This window comes from Pelodiscus sinensis, chromosome 3 (assembly GCF_052426305.1).
Source record: "Pelodiscus sinensis isolate ZL-2025 chromosome 3, ASM5242630v1, whole genome shotgun sequence".
Taxonomy (NCBI): Eukaryota; Metazoa; Chordata; order Testudines; family Trionychidae; genus Pelodiscus; species Pelodiscus sinensis.
Window position 1 is genome coordinate 152,597,161 of NC_143054.1, and position 15,500 is coordinate 152,612,660.

Here is a 15,500-nt window from a genome sequence, read left to right on the forward strand (position 1 = left end):
CTCCCTCTTAAACTTCCCTGTCTGCAGCCTCCTGTCTGCTTTTACTCCCTGGTCGCTCTGCCTCTGGCTTTTAAAGCCTGCTTGCCTAGGTCAGGACTGCCTCCTCGTGAGTCACACAGGGGAAGGCTGACCAGATGCAATCAAAAGAGCAATTAAGGGAACAAAAGGTCAAGCACTCAGTCCCAACTGCCACAGCAGCTCACCTGAAATCAGATTCAGAATCAGAATTCAACAAACAAAATTCAAACAGTCGAACAAACTCACTCACACCAAAAGCGAGTACTCTCACTCGCACCAGGTAGCCTGTTCAGCAGTGGGATCTCTTGCAGTCCCTCTCAAACTCCTCTGTCTGCAGCCCCCTGTCCGCTTCAGCCACTAAAGAGGAGCAATGGTATCCTTAATTACTAGCTCCACTGTGTTATCACATATAGTGACTGACTATCAATAAGTTCATCGACTTCATTAATTTCCCTTCTGCTTGATACCTAGATATTAATGTCCACTAACTGCTTTCTACCTTCTGTAGCTAACCAGGAGACTAGGCCTTTTCTCATCAAACATTCACTGGTCACTAATGACCCACAGTTTGACGACTTCCAAGCTAAATAATTTCAACTCACCACCTAAAGATAATTTTTAAAACTTTTTTAACAGGTCAGTTAGTCCAGAAAGCAGCAGCCCATTCTCCTCAGGAACAGTAACTGCTCAGAGCAGCATTGCTCAATATAGTGATTCTTCATAGAATACAGAGTTAAGTGTAAGGTCTCTGTACTAAGCTTTAAAACAATCTATAACATTTACTCAGGATCAGAGAGTGCCCCTCTCGTTATGTTGATGCCGTCTCCCATCAGCCTCTGCTAATCTAAAGGGCGAGGCTCATCAAATCAAAGTGGAGTTTTCTTGGCACACAGGCCATTGGCTATGGAACTTATGAGGGGGGTACATGAGAAGAGAATGAGAGGAGGAGGAAATTAAAATTACTGGACTGTTATGAGTTTATTTGGAGGTGTTCTGATACCCCACAAACTGGTACTACTTTCTGAACATGATAGATGCCAAATGCTTCTTAAGATCATTTGGACTTTGTGCTACAGAACTGATGTGATAACCTTAAAAGATCAAGTTTCCTTATAAATTCACACTTCTGCCTCCATTCAAGTCACAATTCAGAAGCATAAAGCCATGTAAAAATACATAACACAAATGTATTATGGTGTGCTTGTTTGTGTGAAAGTGTGAATATATAAACTAGTAAATTTTTACTCCTTTTTGCTTGTAAGTCTGGCATGTGAGAAATGTACTAGAATGCCAGCTATAGAGATCGGTTTATTACTGAACCATGTGCCTAGGGAGGATTGGTAAAAACAAAATCAAACAGTCTCCTATTAGGTGATTAGGTAACAAAGTAAGTCAGTTTCCAGGCCCTCAAAATATTATTGTAAGACTGTAATGTTCATGTCTATTACCTAATTGTTTAGCATGATTGATAAGAGACATTTTGCAATCCTTACAGGGATTCCACAAATCTTTAACTTTAGCTAACACTGTTAAATAAAATGTCTTAATTTTGCTCATTTTAAAAATCAGAGAACTGTGGATGCAGCTAATATAGTTGAGGCCAACCTAGATAGCAATAGTTGGTGATTACCAGATCAAAGGCCTTAGTTAAATCAATAGAGATAGCTCCTGTACATTGATTACCATCCTATGCTATAAAATATAATTGCTTACCTTGAGAAGAGCCATGCTAGTGAAATGAACAGGTCAAACAGGTCAATAATTATTTAAATTAAACTTACATTTTCTTTTATCCAATGGACTAACTTCATTACTCCTCCAGAATGGTGTAATTTACCAGTTTAAGAAGACATATTAACATGTCAGCAAGGGATTTAGCAGTAATCGGGTCAACAATTTTAAGAAGTCAAGATTCCAGGTTGTCAGCCTCTCCATTTATGTTCTCAATTAGTTTTAAGATAATATGGATCTTAGGTCAGTTCTAACAAATGTCAAACAAACATCCTTTTCAATGTAGATGGGTGGTATAAGACTAATTTCGCTGTACTATAGTATACTCTTCATTCTGATTTTCAAAGCTTTTGTTTGTGATACAAATATTATTAATGTAGAAAATAAAATAGCTGAAATCCACAAATCCTCTAATAATTTGGGATATGACATTTCTGCCATACAAGTTAAATGGCTATTATATGAACAACATGACTTGGCAGAAGCTTATGTTTTCATTTTAATAGTTATGATAACTAGCAGTCTGTGCCCCCTGCTTGCTGTGCTCACCCACCCTGCTGCCCCCTCCGACTGGGAAGGCCCGGGCTGCTGCTGCACCAGCCAAGGCCCCTTTTCCCTCTCCCACCACATGCTGGCCTGTGTTCTGGCAGTCCGGGAGGTGCAGGGGTGCCTGCCTGCCCTGTTGGGGTGCAATGAGGTGCAGGTAGTGCATTGCCATGTGCACGTGGCACTCTGGGGCACTGCAGCCTGCTGAGGTGGGGAGAACAGCAATGCAGGGAGCCGCTGTCCTGACTTCTCCCATGTGGTCCCACCTGCACTGCTCACTGTCCCAGACCTGCCCGCAGAGCCCAGGGCTGCCCATCCACCCTCCTGCCTGGAAAGGAAGTGAAGGTGCAGGCAGATCGTTGCAGCAGCTCCCCCAGGCTGCTCAGGGATGCTCTGGAAGCCACTTGGGAGGGGGGTGAGTCTCCACCGGGGCAGCCAGATTCTGGTCAATCGGGCACCATGCAGTGGCTCCCCAAGAGTCTGGAGGCAGGGGAGACCCCAAGACCCCTCTGCTGGCACATAAGCCCGGCTGGGAACCCCACTCCTACTTCCAGTCCCAGGCTGCTGACCCAAATACCATACCCTCCCTACTCCTCCCGGGTACGTCTACACTACAGCGCTAGTTCGAACTAACTTAGTTCGAATTAGTTAATTCGAACTAAGCTAGTTCGAACTAACGCATCTAGAACTAAAAACTAGTTCGAACTAGCGTTTTGCTAGTTCGAACTAGTAAGTCCACATTGAGTGGACTCTGAACAGGGCTTAATGATGGCCGGAAGCAGTGCCGGCAGGGCATAAAAGGAGGACTTAGAGCATGGAGATGCTGTCTCAGGCTAGCCGAGGGCTGCGCTTAAAGGGTCCCGACCCCCACCCCGGACACACAGTTCTAAGGGGTGCCCCGCTTGCAAAGAAGTTCTGGCTTGGAGTGCCCTGAGTGCCCACACTGGGCACATCACACCACTCGGCCATCAGCCCGGCTGCACTTGCCGCAGGCTGCCATCTGGGGAGAGGGAGTAATTGGGGGGCTGCAGGAGAGCTTCCACCCCCAGAAGCCCGCAGAGCCAGCCCAGTCCTCCCCATCGGGGGCTCGTACCCCATTCCTCCCTCACCTCCTTCCACTTGCCCTTCCCTAGCCCCCCTTCTTATTGATGTACAAAATAAAGATAACGTTTCTTCCAACATTGACTCTGTCTTTATTGAACAAAACTGGGGGAGACTGGGAAAAGGAGGTGGGAGAGGGGAAGAGAAAGGCTGGGAGAGGGGAGGGCAACTAACATGATCAGGGGTTGGGAACAGGTCCCAGATGAAGAGAGGCTACAGAGACTGGGACTGTTCAGCTTAGAAAAGAGGAGACGGAGGGGGGACAGGATAGAGGTCTCTAAAAGCAGGGGTTGGGTGGAGAGGGTGCATTCAGAAAAGTTCTTCCTGAGTTCCCATAAAGAAGGACTAGAGGACACCAAAGGAAAGGAATGGGTAGCAGGCTTGAAACTAGTAAGAGAAAGTTGTTGTTCTTGACAAAGCAAATAGTTAACCTGTGGAACTCCTTGCTGCAGGAGGCTGTGAAGGCTAGAACTAGAACAGAGTTGAAAGGGAAGTGAGATAAAGTGATGGAGGTTGGGTCCATGGAGTCCTATTAGCCAGAGGGTAGGAGTGGTATCCCTGCCCAAAGTTTGTGGAAGGCTGGAGAGGGATGGCACGAGACAAATGGCTTGGTCATTGTCTTCGGTCCATCCCCTCCAGGGTCCCTAGGGTTGGCCGCTGTTGGCAGACAGGCTACTGGGCTAGATGGACCTTTGGTCTGACCCAGTACGGCCATTGTAAGCTCAGGGCTCAGTGTCGGGGGTCTCAGTGGACCCCCTTGATTTTCATGCACACCTGCTCCTGGGTGGCCAGGCTGGCAGCTCTCCTGCCCTAGACGGCCACTTTCCTGTGCCTAGTGCGGAGATCGTGGACGAGGTCCACGATGTCCGCACTAGCCCAGGAAGGTGCCCGCCTCTTGCGGTCCAGGGCAAGCTCCCGGGAGCCGCCAGCCTGGTCCCGGCAAGAGGGGGTGGGCTGGGGGGCATCGGGTGGGTGGCTCTGTGCCGTGCCAGGTGAGGGTCTGCTAGCTGGGTGCTGGCAGGCTTGCACCTGGCACGGGCACCGTAGCCAGCCCGTGCCCCTTTAAGGGGTCCGGGGCCGGGAGGGGGCATAGAGTTTCCCTGGTGTGGCCAGAGTGGCCACCAGGGAAACCTGGGGAGGGCTAGCCTCCCACTAGTTCGAACTAAAGGGCTACACAGCCCTTAGTTCGAACTGGCTAGTTCGAACTAGGCGTTAGTCCTCGTAAAATGAGGTTTACCTAGTTCGAACTAAGCGCTCCGCTAGTTCGATTCAAATTCGAACTAGCGGAGCGCTAGTGTAGCGCATAGGAAAGTTAGTTCGAACTAACGTCCGTTAGTTCGAACTAACTTTCTAGTGTAGACATACCCCCCCACCCCTTGGCTGTCATGGCTACAATGAAGTGTCTGCCAGCTACTGTGCCATGTTTCTTGGTGTTGAAAGCACTGTGGAGTGGGGGAAGGGCAGTAGGGGCTTGGTTTAAAATAGTAATTCCAAGTGGCGAGGGGAAGCAGCAAAGTCAGGCTCAAGCTGGGAGAGGGAGAAGGGGAAAGTGGGGAGAGATGGGGGAGGCAGGCAGGATGCAGACAGGTAAGTCAACTTAGAAAGCAAGTACGAGAAAGTTGATAGTTTTTCAGAGAGACATGATTAAGGACATAAGAGCAAACAATCCCTCCACATAGGGAAGTAGGAAGTATGGCAAGAGACCTTCGTGGCTTCACCCAAAGATCTTCAATGGTCTAAAAACTCAAAAAAGATTCCTATCTAGTTGGGGTAGCTGTTCCCAGAGAGTAGTTCTCAGTGGAACACTGTCAAGTTGAAAGGACATATCAAATGAGATTCCACAGGGATCAGCTCTGGGTCCAGTTCTGCTCAGTATCTTCACCCTTGATTTAGATAATGACAGAGGTACACTTATTGTGTGAATCAAATACCAAGTAGGGAGATGTTGGAAGTACTTCAGGGGATAAAATTAAAATTCAAAATAATCAGGAAAAATTGGGGAAATGATTTGAAGTAAACAGGATGAAATTCAATAAAGACAAAAGCAAAATACTTCACTTGGGAAGGAACAATGAATTGCACAAACGCAAAACAAGAAATGACTGGCTAGGAAGCAGTAATGCAGAAAGGGATCTGGAGGTCGTAGTGGACCACAAGCTAAATAAAAGTCAACAGTGTCACACTGTTGCAAAAAAGAAAACATTGTTCTGGAATGTATTAACAGGAGAGTTGCAAAGAAGACACAAGAAGTAATTCTTCTGCTCTACTCTGTGCTGATTGGGCCTCAACTAGAATATAATCTGCAGTTCTTAGTGCCTCATAAAAAGAAACATGTGGACAAATTAGAGAAGATTCAGAGAAGACCATAAAAAATTATTAAAAGCCTAGAAAACATGACTTATCAGGGTAGATTGGGGGGGGAGGGTTTGCTTAGCCTGGAGAAGAGAAGACTAAGGGACATAACAGTTTTTAAGTACGTAAAAGGTTGTTACACAAGGAGGAAGAAAAAATTCTCTTTAACCTTTTAAAGAGTGGTTTGGGTTAGACATTAGGAAAAAACTTCCAGTCAGGATGGTTAAACACTAGAGTAAATTTCATAGGGACGTTGTGCAATCTCCATCATGGGAGATTTTTATGAGTAGGTTAGACAAACACCTGACTGGGATGGTCTAGGTAATTCTTAGTAATAGAGAGGTAGCCATGTTAGTCTGATCTAGATAAAACAAAAGGTAATTTTTAGGTGATTCTTAGTGCTCCAATGAGTCCAGAGAACTGAAGTAAATGACTTCTTGAGAACCTTCTAGTCCTATGATGATGTCTGTTTTCTGTTTTAACTGTGCAGACTAAAATCTTTTATAGCCATATGTGCTTTATGTTAAATATTTCAGAACATTTCAGCTAAAACAATTTGCCCATTTCAAAGAATCAGTTCATGGGAAATTATGACATTTTGCCAGTTTGTAAAAATTTTTTACAATAGTTTCATTGGTACCTCCGAGTTTTGTCACCTCGAAGCTTTAATGAAGGATCTTCAAAGTCAGCAGAGAACCCTTGGGTCAGAGAGATGCCTTTTGCTCTTCCTGGTAGCGGCTGGCAATTCAGTTTTTCAAAGATTCCATCCACAATGAGCATGTTCTAACTCAAGCGTGCCAGGGCTCACTAGGACTTCCAAATAAACTGTTCTTCCTTACTACAGAAGACTGATGTGGTTCTGGACCTCAGAAATGACACCATGGAGACTTTGTCCCAATATTTTCCTTCCTGATACCCAGCAATGTAGACAATAAGGAGGAAGCACCCTTAACCAAATGCAGAAGGGTCAGGAGCAGAGGATGTATTGAAAAAGGATGAAACTGTTAGTCAAGACACAAGCAATCTGGATGGCAACAGCAGCCCGCTAAAGAGGAAAAAAAAGAGGAGCAAAGTAAGATAGGGAGAAAGAGGGGCAAGCGGAAGGAGCAGAAGCAGAAAAGTACTTGTAACCCTAAGAACACTTCCTTCTAAAAGCCAGATGATGCTTACGCATTTTTTCGAAAAAGGGTTTTTTCCCTGAAAAAAACTACATCCAGATCCTCTTTCGAAAGTGAGATCAGAAGTCCTTCTGCTCCTGCTCCTTCAGCCTGCCCCTCTTTCTCCCTCTCTTACTATCCTCTTTAAAAAGAAAAAAAAAAAAAAAAAAAACGTAGTTTAGACCTACCCTTAGAACAAGGGTGGGCAATAATTTTTGCCCGGGGGCCACTTAAAAAATGTTTGAAGTAGCCCTGGGCCACCCAAGAAGGGGTAGGGCCTAAATAGGAAGGGGTGGGGCTAACCCAGCCCCAGACCAACATTGGTCTGGGGGTGGGGGAGCCCCTTTGCCCCCCCTTCTGACTAGGCACCCATGTCCTGGAAGAGGCTTGGCATGCTCCCCAATCCCCAGGCCAAACAGGGCCTTGGGGCGGGGGAGTGTGGGAAGCCTCCTTCCAACCTGCCAGGAGCACGTAACACTTTGAGGTGCTGCTGGCTCCTTGCAGGGCTGGGGCAGGGTAAAGTAAGCTTCATGCAGCTCCCCCACCCCCAGGACAATTAGGGCCTGAGGGTGGGGAAGCACACAAAGCCTCCTCCACTCCCCCCCCCCCCCACTCTGCAAGCAGCACGCGGCGCTTCAAAGCGTCACGTGCTCCTGGAACGGTGGGAGGAGGCTTCGCGGAGGCCCTTTTGCCCACCACTGCCTTAGAAGATGACAACTTTCTGCTTCTCTCAGTTAATCTGTTAGGTTAGAAGGTGGTACGAAGTAAATAAAATATTGGGCCATACACTGAATAAGGACAATTAAAAAGAAATAGCTGCCCATTCAGTAACGTGTCATGTTATTAAAAACTACGATAGAGTATATGCAAAATATGTCTGAATTAAGGTTGCATGAGCATCATCATTCTAGCTTTTCATAACCAAAGGGTTTTATTTTGCAACCTTAATGTTCTTTTAACTTGGATGGTAGGTTTTTTCAATTTGTGTATGTAATATATACAGCAATTTTTCCCACTAAATCATCAGTCTAATCCTGAATGATAGCTTTGACACAATGGCATTGTTCACTCTATGAGCTGATTGATTTTAGACCTTAGATAGTGAATCCTAATAAGCACACATTTTTAATCCTTTAATTTCTTTACTCTGTTAGCAGCCACTCAATTGATAAAGCCCATCAAACTTAGACATGGTATTAATTTGATATCTCTGGAGGATCAATTAGAAGCTGAAACACATACTGATAATATTCATATAAACATTTCCTGATGATATGCACAACACAATTATAATCAATGCATGTCTTTTTATACATGTCTATTCAATACCTTGTTCAGTAGTTCTGCCTGGACTGCTCTATTCATAAGTCAAAAACTGGGAATGTGGAAACCACGTCTTAACAGCAGAAAGCATTTAGAAGGATCAGAGTCAGTGAGATAAAGTGTTTTAGTTTCTCAGAATTATGGATTACTATATTTCACTCTTTTGGATAACAATGTAGTGGAACAACGTGCTAAACAGAGTATGGAAACAAATATGGTCCAGAGATCCACATGGGCAGAATCCCACATGGCTCCTTAGCATCCTTCTCCCTGGAGTCTATGGTTTACTATAGATAGGAGGGAAAAGTAACGCCCTCCGCCTGTTCCTCATAACTCCACACACAAAGACAATATAGCCCCTGAATGTATATCTTTCCATGTCCTGTCACACTGTGCTGGGTTCCTTCCTGTAAAACCAGGGTCCTTCGTGCCACTGCAGGAGACCTGTCATCATGGCTCCAGTTGAGTTACTGAGCAGTTCTGATTAGCACTCATTGTGAAAGTTAAATGACTGGTTTGTTTGTTTGTTTATATCTTTTTGCTGACACTTTGAAGGGAAGTTTTTCATCTTCCCAGACTTAATTAAGGTTTTTGAGGCTGGGTGTGAGATTAAGGCAGGGGTAGGCAATAAACTCAGATGCAGTTCCCCAGGATTAGTCCCTAGCGGGCTGCCAGTGTTTTATTTACCTGTACATCCACAGAGACAACCGCTCACAGTTCCCATTGGCTGTGGATTGATGTATCTGGCCCATGGGAGCTGTGGGAAATGGTGTCTCAGTCTGCACCGCTTCCTACAGCTCCCATTGCCTAGAAATCCTGATCCATGGCCAACAGGAGCTGTACCCAAGGTACACATGTAAATAAAACACCAGCAGCCCACTTTCAGTGAACCACATCCAGCCCATGGACTGTTCTATTGTCTACCCCTGGATTAAGGCATTGCTCACATATTGAATTAGGCCAACCAGTCTTCTTGAAATAGAAGTAGCACAATAGCACAACTAAGCAGAAACACAAGATGAATAAGATTTAACATTGATGTCAAGATTATTAAATTATTAAATTATTATTGTTGCTTTCTGATCTCACTGAAAATATAAAAACTCAGCTATCTCAGACAAAAGACAGAAGACTGTTAACATCTAATAAGGCCAAACCTAGACATACTATATAATCCCTTAGCATATGTCTGAGGTCATGCCCTCCCATACTACTCCATTCTTATTGAAATAAACACGAGTCATTTACATGTCCATAGTTACAAAACTATTCAGCATCCTGGATTCTTTGTAAGACTACCACCAAATAGAGTTGACTTCAATTATACTCAGTCTTACAACGTTCACTTTTGTAGGTTAGACTAATCTCCCAGGGGCAGGACAAAAGTTAAAGTGCTAAAATGGAAAACTTTTCAAAATGTATCTGTTCTACATATTGTTTTTGTCACTGCCTCAACAGGGTGTGAGTTGGATACAGCAAACAGTACGGAGAAATAGTAGAAAGAGAGAGGAAAAACCTATAACAGCTTCTCTTTCTCAAAGATAGCGATAAAATTAGTTACTTAGGCATCACCATATGGAACACTTGCCGCCAAAGTCTGCTTCTACAGAAAAAAATAGACCAAGCTTGTATTTCCTAATGAAGATGTTGATGAAGGACCAGGTAACATCATTGCAGACTTCTTCTATGGTGCCTTGTATCTTACCAATCTGTCACAAAACATGTTGGCTGTGTCTAGACTGGAAAGTTTTTCCGCAAAAGCAATCGCTTTTGCAGAAAAACTTGCCAGCTGTCTACACTGGCCGCTTGAATTTGCGCAAGAACACTGACGAATTAATGTAACATTTTCAGTGTTCTTGCGGAAATACTATGTTGCTCCCATTTGGGAAAAAGCCCTCTTGTGCAAATGTATTTGCACAAGAGGGCCAGTGTAGACAGCTAAAAACTGTTTTGCACAAAAAAGTCCCGATGACGAAAATGGCGATCGGGGATTTCTTGCGCAAAACCGCGTCCAGATTGGCACGGACACTGTTCCACAAAAAGTGCTTTTCACAAAAGCGTCTGTGCCAATCTAGACGCTCTTTTACGCAAATGCTTTTAACAGAAAAACTTTTCTGTTAAAAACATTTGTGGAAAATCATGCCAGTCTAGACGCAGCCGTTGAGTGCATTCTAACCCCTTTGAAGAACAAATTTTTCTGCTGTTGTTTATACTTTAGTAAAAGGCACTTCAGATGAATATATGTTATGATTAAGATACATTTGTTGAACTGATCATTTCTGTTTAGGTATTTCTTTGATGATTTTTCTATCATTTATTTTATGTCACCATTTTCTTTCTGTTTTTGAAGACTGGGACATAAAAAGGGCAGTGTGGATAGCAGTGGTCTATTTATCTTATAAAAAATTCAAGAGGGTGGAGGACATGCAACAAGTGGGCTTGCAAATTTACCAAATTGTGATCTCAAATGTTGATGGGAAAAGGTACGAAAGGGAAACCAAATAATTGAATTAGTCCAAATAAAAGGGCAAATTGATAGGGTCCAAAGCGTAAGTTGAAATTATGCTGATTGAAAACAGGAAATGTGGAACAGACACCGAGAGGCTACTTAGGAACGAGATTCTTTCTGCACAGAGCCAATTACAGGATCAGGACTAAAAATTATTGCCATCCGAACTTGTACTCTTAGAGAAACCACCTACTGTGAAATTTTCGGCACAGACAGGAAAATAAATTTAAAACCTTCAGTTCTGAATGTCACTGACCACCACCAACAATGTCCTTTGGCTCTGGAGTCTATGAGAGGCTAAAAAAGCAACTGGGTGACAGTCTGTGCTTCATAGCTGACCTGTTATGCTATGAGTGCTAAGTATAAGAATTCATACACAAGTGGAGAATTGGCGTTTTTCTGTCCTAGCAATAATAAATCTTTTTACAATATAGAAGAGAGAGAAAAAGCAGATGCTTGATGCTGATAGAAAGTATGTCTATGCCTAACAAAAACAGTTCATCTTTGTGAAAATATTACCCCTGTTACACAGGCGAGGTCAGTGTCAGCTTGGAATATTTGTTGCATAAGTCCCTGTTGTGAAAGTTAGGAAATGTTTTAAGAGGTTTTGTTCATAAAGCAGCATAATTCCCTTTGTAGAGTTGGATCACTCATTTATATTCATCTCCCCCTCCCCCCATCTCCTGATCTTTTGGCTTCTTGGGATTAGGAAGGAAGGTCGCTTTCCAGATGAAACTGTGAATTCATTTTGAGTGCAAGGACTAAATTCTTGCTAAAATGTGCCCACTGCAACCTTCATTCAAGGGTAGTTAGAAGAAATGTGGCATTGCCACTTTAAAACTTCTTACAAGGAGTGAGGAGGAGAGGAAAGTTTCTGGGGATATACACCAAGGGCAGGAAGCAGTTGGGACCAGGTCAGGAGGACCTTTCCAGCTAACCAGTCAGGTCTTTCCGGCTAACAGTGCAGGGACCCATTAGGAGGCCTTTTTTTTTTTTTTACTGAGATGAGGTTAGTGCAGGTACTGTGTCTGGAAAGAATATAGTTATCAGATAAAATGAATGGGGAAAGGATTTGAAGGAAAGTGTCTGTGAGGAAGGTGTGTGTGTGTGTGTGTGTGAGGGGGGAGTTGGACTCCTTTATCTCAGACCATGGGGAAAGGACCTCTCCTCTACTTGTCATAACTCCCATTAAAGAAAGTGAGGAAAAAGTCTGGGAACTCATACCTCTGGAGTAGGGGGGAACTGACCCCCCTTGTTCCTGCACCATGCTACTTGTTGCCTATTACTCCCACATATTTTACATGGATTGAACTGTGGAGTAATTTACACTACATCCATTGCCTTTCTTCTGGAGTCATCAGGCAATGGTTATATGAATGGCTATCTGGCAAAAAGTGAAAGAATGGTTTTCCTCTTCACTGAAGCCACCAAATTCATGGAGAGGCCCAAAATCTTCAGTGGAGGGAAGAAAAATGAAGAGGAAAACATGGGTTGAAATGATTCTTTTGTGAAGATAAGACTGAGGCTATGCCTAGACTACACATCCAAGGAACATATCCACTTTTTTGGAAGAGATTCCAAAAAAGCAGACATGTTCTTTCAGCATCTCTGTATTCCTCTCAGTAAGAGGAATAAGGGATGTTCCAAAAGAGGAGGTTTTTTTTCTGAAATTTGGCCCCGTGTAGACAGGCCAAATTTCAGAAAAAAAGCGGAAAAAGATATGTAAATTGCAGTTTGCAATTTGTGTATCTTTTTCCGACTTTTCTCAGCACTGTAGACATAGTAGTTCTTTCAAGTAGGAATAAAAAATCCTCCGGAAAAGGGCTTATTTTCCGGAGAATCACGTCTAGACTGGCGCTTTTCTCCGGCATATCCCCAAGCCGGAAAAAAGCGGCAGCCATGTAAATGCAAATGCCGCGGGGGATATTTAAATCCCCCGCAGATTTGCAATTGCGATGTGTCTCATTAGCATCCCTTTTCCGGAAAGGGATGCCAATGTAGACACAGCCAGAGAGATACCTGTAAGCCCTGTGTAACAGGGTGTGTGTCTCCTTTAAGTGGTTGTGGGGACTGGAGCTTGCTATCCCCCTATTCCATTTCTGGAACACATAAAGGTCTAGGGAATGGCAGAGGCAGTTGCTGGGAGAAAATAAATGGACCTGAGGGTGTCTGGGGGAGAAAACCCCGCACAGGTTACTGCTTATTTAAGGGTATGTCTACACTGCAAAGTTAATTCAAAATAACAGCCGTTATTTCAAATTAATTTTAATTAGCATCTTTACATGCAAACCACTATTTCGAAATTAATTTGAAATAGCGGAGAAATTAATTTGAATTTGGTAAACCTCATTCTACAAGGAGTAATGCCAAATTTGAAATAGCTGTGTAGACACTTAATTCAAAATAGGGGGCCTCCAACCCATCCCAGGGAGCCCTGGTGGCCACTCAGGGCACAACCAGGAAAACTTACTCTCCTCTCCCCCAGCCCCGGAACCATTAAAGGGGTAGACCCTGGCCACAGTGCCTGTGCCAGCTCCAAACCTGCCAGCCCAGAGCCAGCAGTGGCCACTGGGGCCCCTGACACAGAGGCCCCAAAACATGAGCCAGCAAGCCACTGGCAGCCAGCCCTCTACCGCTTCCCAGAAGCAGTCTGCCAGCTCCCAGGAGCCTGACAGGGGCTGGAGAAGGTGAGCACCTTCCTGGTTCAGGGTGGAGATCACGGACCTTATTCTGGTTTGTGGGGGATGCCCCCAACGTCCATGATCTCCGCACTAGACAGAGGAACGTGGCCGTCTATGGCAGGATAGCTGCCAGCCTGGCCACCAAAGGCCACATGCGAACCCAGGAGCAGGTTTGCATGAAAATCAAGTTGGTCCGGCGAGACCCCCAATCCTGGGCCCTGAGCTTCCCCTCTCCCTTCTTCCCCCTTCCAGGTCCCTCCTCCCAGGTTTCCCCCTCCCTACAATCTTGAGTAGGGATTGATGGATTGAGTTCAAGGGCAGCTTATAAAGGCTCTACCTCAAGCTTCTGTAAGGGAGTATAAAGTGTTATTAGGGCTGCTAAGAGCAGTACAGCTACCACACAGGATGGAAGTTGCTCCTCCAGTATTTTTGGTGTTGTCCTGTTCAAAAGACCCTTTTGGGGGTTTTTTTTCATTTTGGACCAGGAAAGGACTTATGTGATGATGTTAGTCTTCCCTAAATAGAGAAGATGAAATAACTGCAGTTGGATAAACTGTTGAAGATCTGATGGCATTGTGTTTATTGTGATGTACACAAATATTCTTTAAGGACCAGTTAATAAAATAGCAGAACTATTTTTATTTGGTATCTGAAATGAGAGTGAAATAATAGAGTAAATTCCAATCAACAAAGTAATGAATCTTGAACAACCGTTTTGTAGACATTAGAAGAAACAAATGTTATTACTAATAAATGGAAACCAAAACACAATTTCTCCCCTCCACCCACCACCACCAAAAATTCCACCCCACCTATTTCAGACATCCCACAAGAAATTTCTGGGATATATTATGATAAACTAGGACAGATGGTCACTTGACCAAGATGGCATTAAAAGCAGGTTTAGAATTTCTCTCAGAAGTTGCTATGTGATTTCAGATCCTGTTTGATTCTTATGCCCAGTCCCCTGAGTTCTTTCTTGAAAGTAGGAATAAGAAATCCTCCGGAAAAGGTCTTATTTTCCGGAGAATCACGTCTAGACTGGCGCTTTTCTCCGGCTTATCCCCAAGCCGGAAAAAAGCGGCAGCCATGTAAATGCAAATGCCGCGGGGGATATTTAAATCCCCCGCAGATTTGCAATTGCGATGTGTCTCATTAGCATCCCTTTTCCGGAAAGGGATGCCAATGTAGACACAGCCTCTGTGTATGTTAATCGCAGTGTAATTTCTTCTTCTCAGTCTGTGCTAAGGATACTAATCAGTAGCCAAATTCAGACTCTGTATTAAATATTTTGTATATAGCAATGAAAATAAAACCACTAGCCACTGTAAACACTCCCGCTATCAAAGATTGGGACTCCTCTCAAGAAACAAGCAAACCAGCATCAACAATAACATCTCTTCTGTCGTTATGACCACCATTAATTACTCCCAGGCATGTTGAGGGGTGAAGAAAAAAATATTAAATCTCTTTGGATGACTGAGGACTTTAAAATTAGTGAGACATACAATACTCATTGTAAAAATGCTAAACAAGCAACTAATTGGTAAATTACATTCTACAGGACACATTTTTTTAATGACTGAAAATGCACTCTCTGTATTCTAGGGCCACCTGTTTGCACAAGTAACTTTTAGATTTGTGAGTTTTAATGCATATAATTGAATATTTTGCTCCCTAAACATTTTACAGAATATGGAGACTGCAGATAAATTAGGATATGTTTGGTTATCTACAGGATAGGGCAGAATGATTCAAAATAATTCAATCCACCTTTTCAGTAGAAGACTATTTGCAGATGCCTTAAAGATGCAACTGTATAGAGGAAAATTCTTCATGATTTTGGGAACTGAGAAGACCTTTGTGGATAGCTGTGGCAGAAGTGATTTTCTTCTATACCTGACTTCCTTTCTATCTAATGTATACTCAGAGCACATTTTACTGTGCAGCTGGAGACTTTGTTCCAGACAGAAGGATGCTTCCTAGTACAGTCAATGTTTGTTTCTTAACTTCTTGTAAAAAAGCTGAATTTGGAAAACTTCCCAGACAATATATCTGCCCCTACTACCTGCCCCTCAGAAC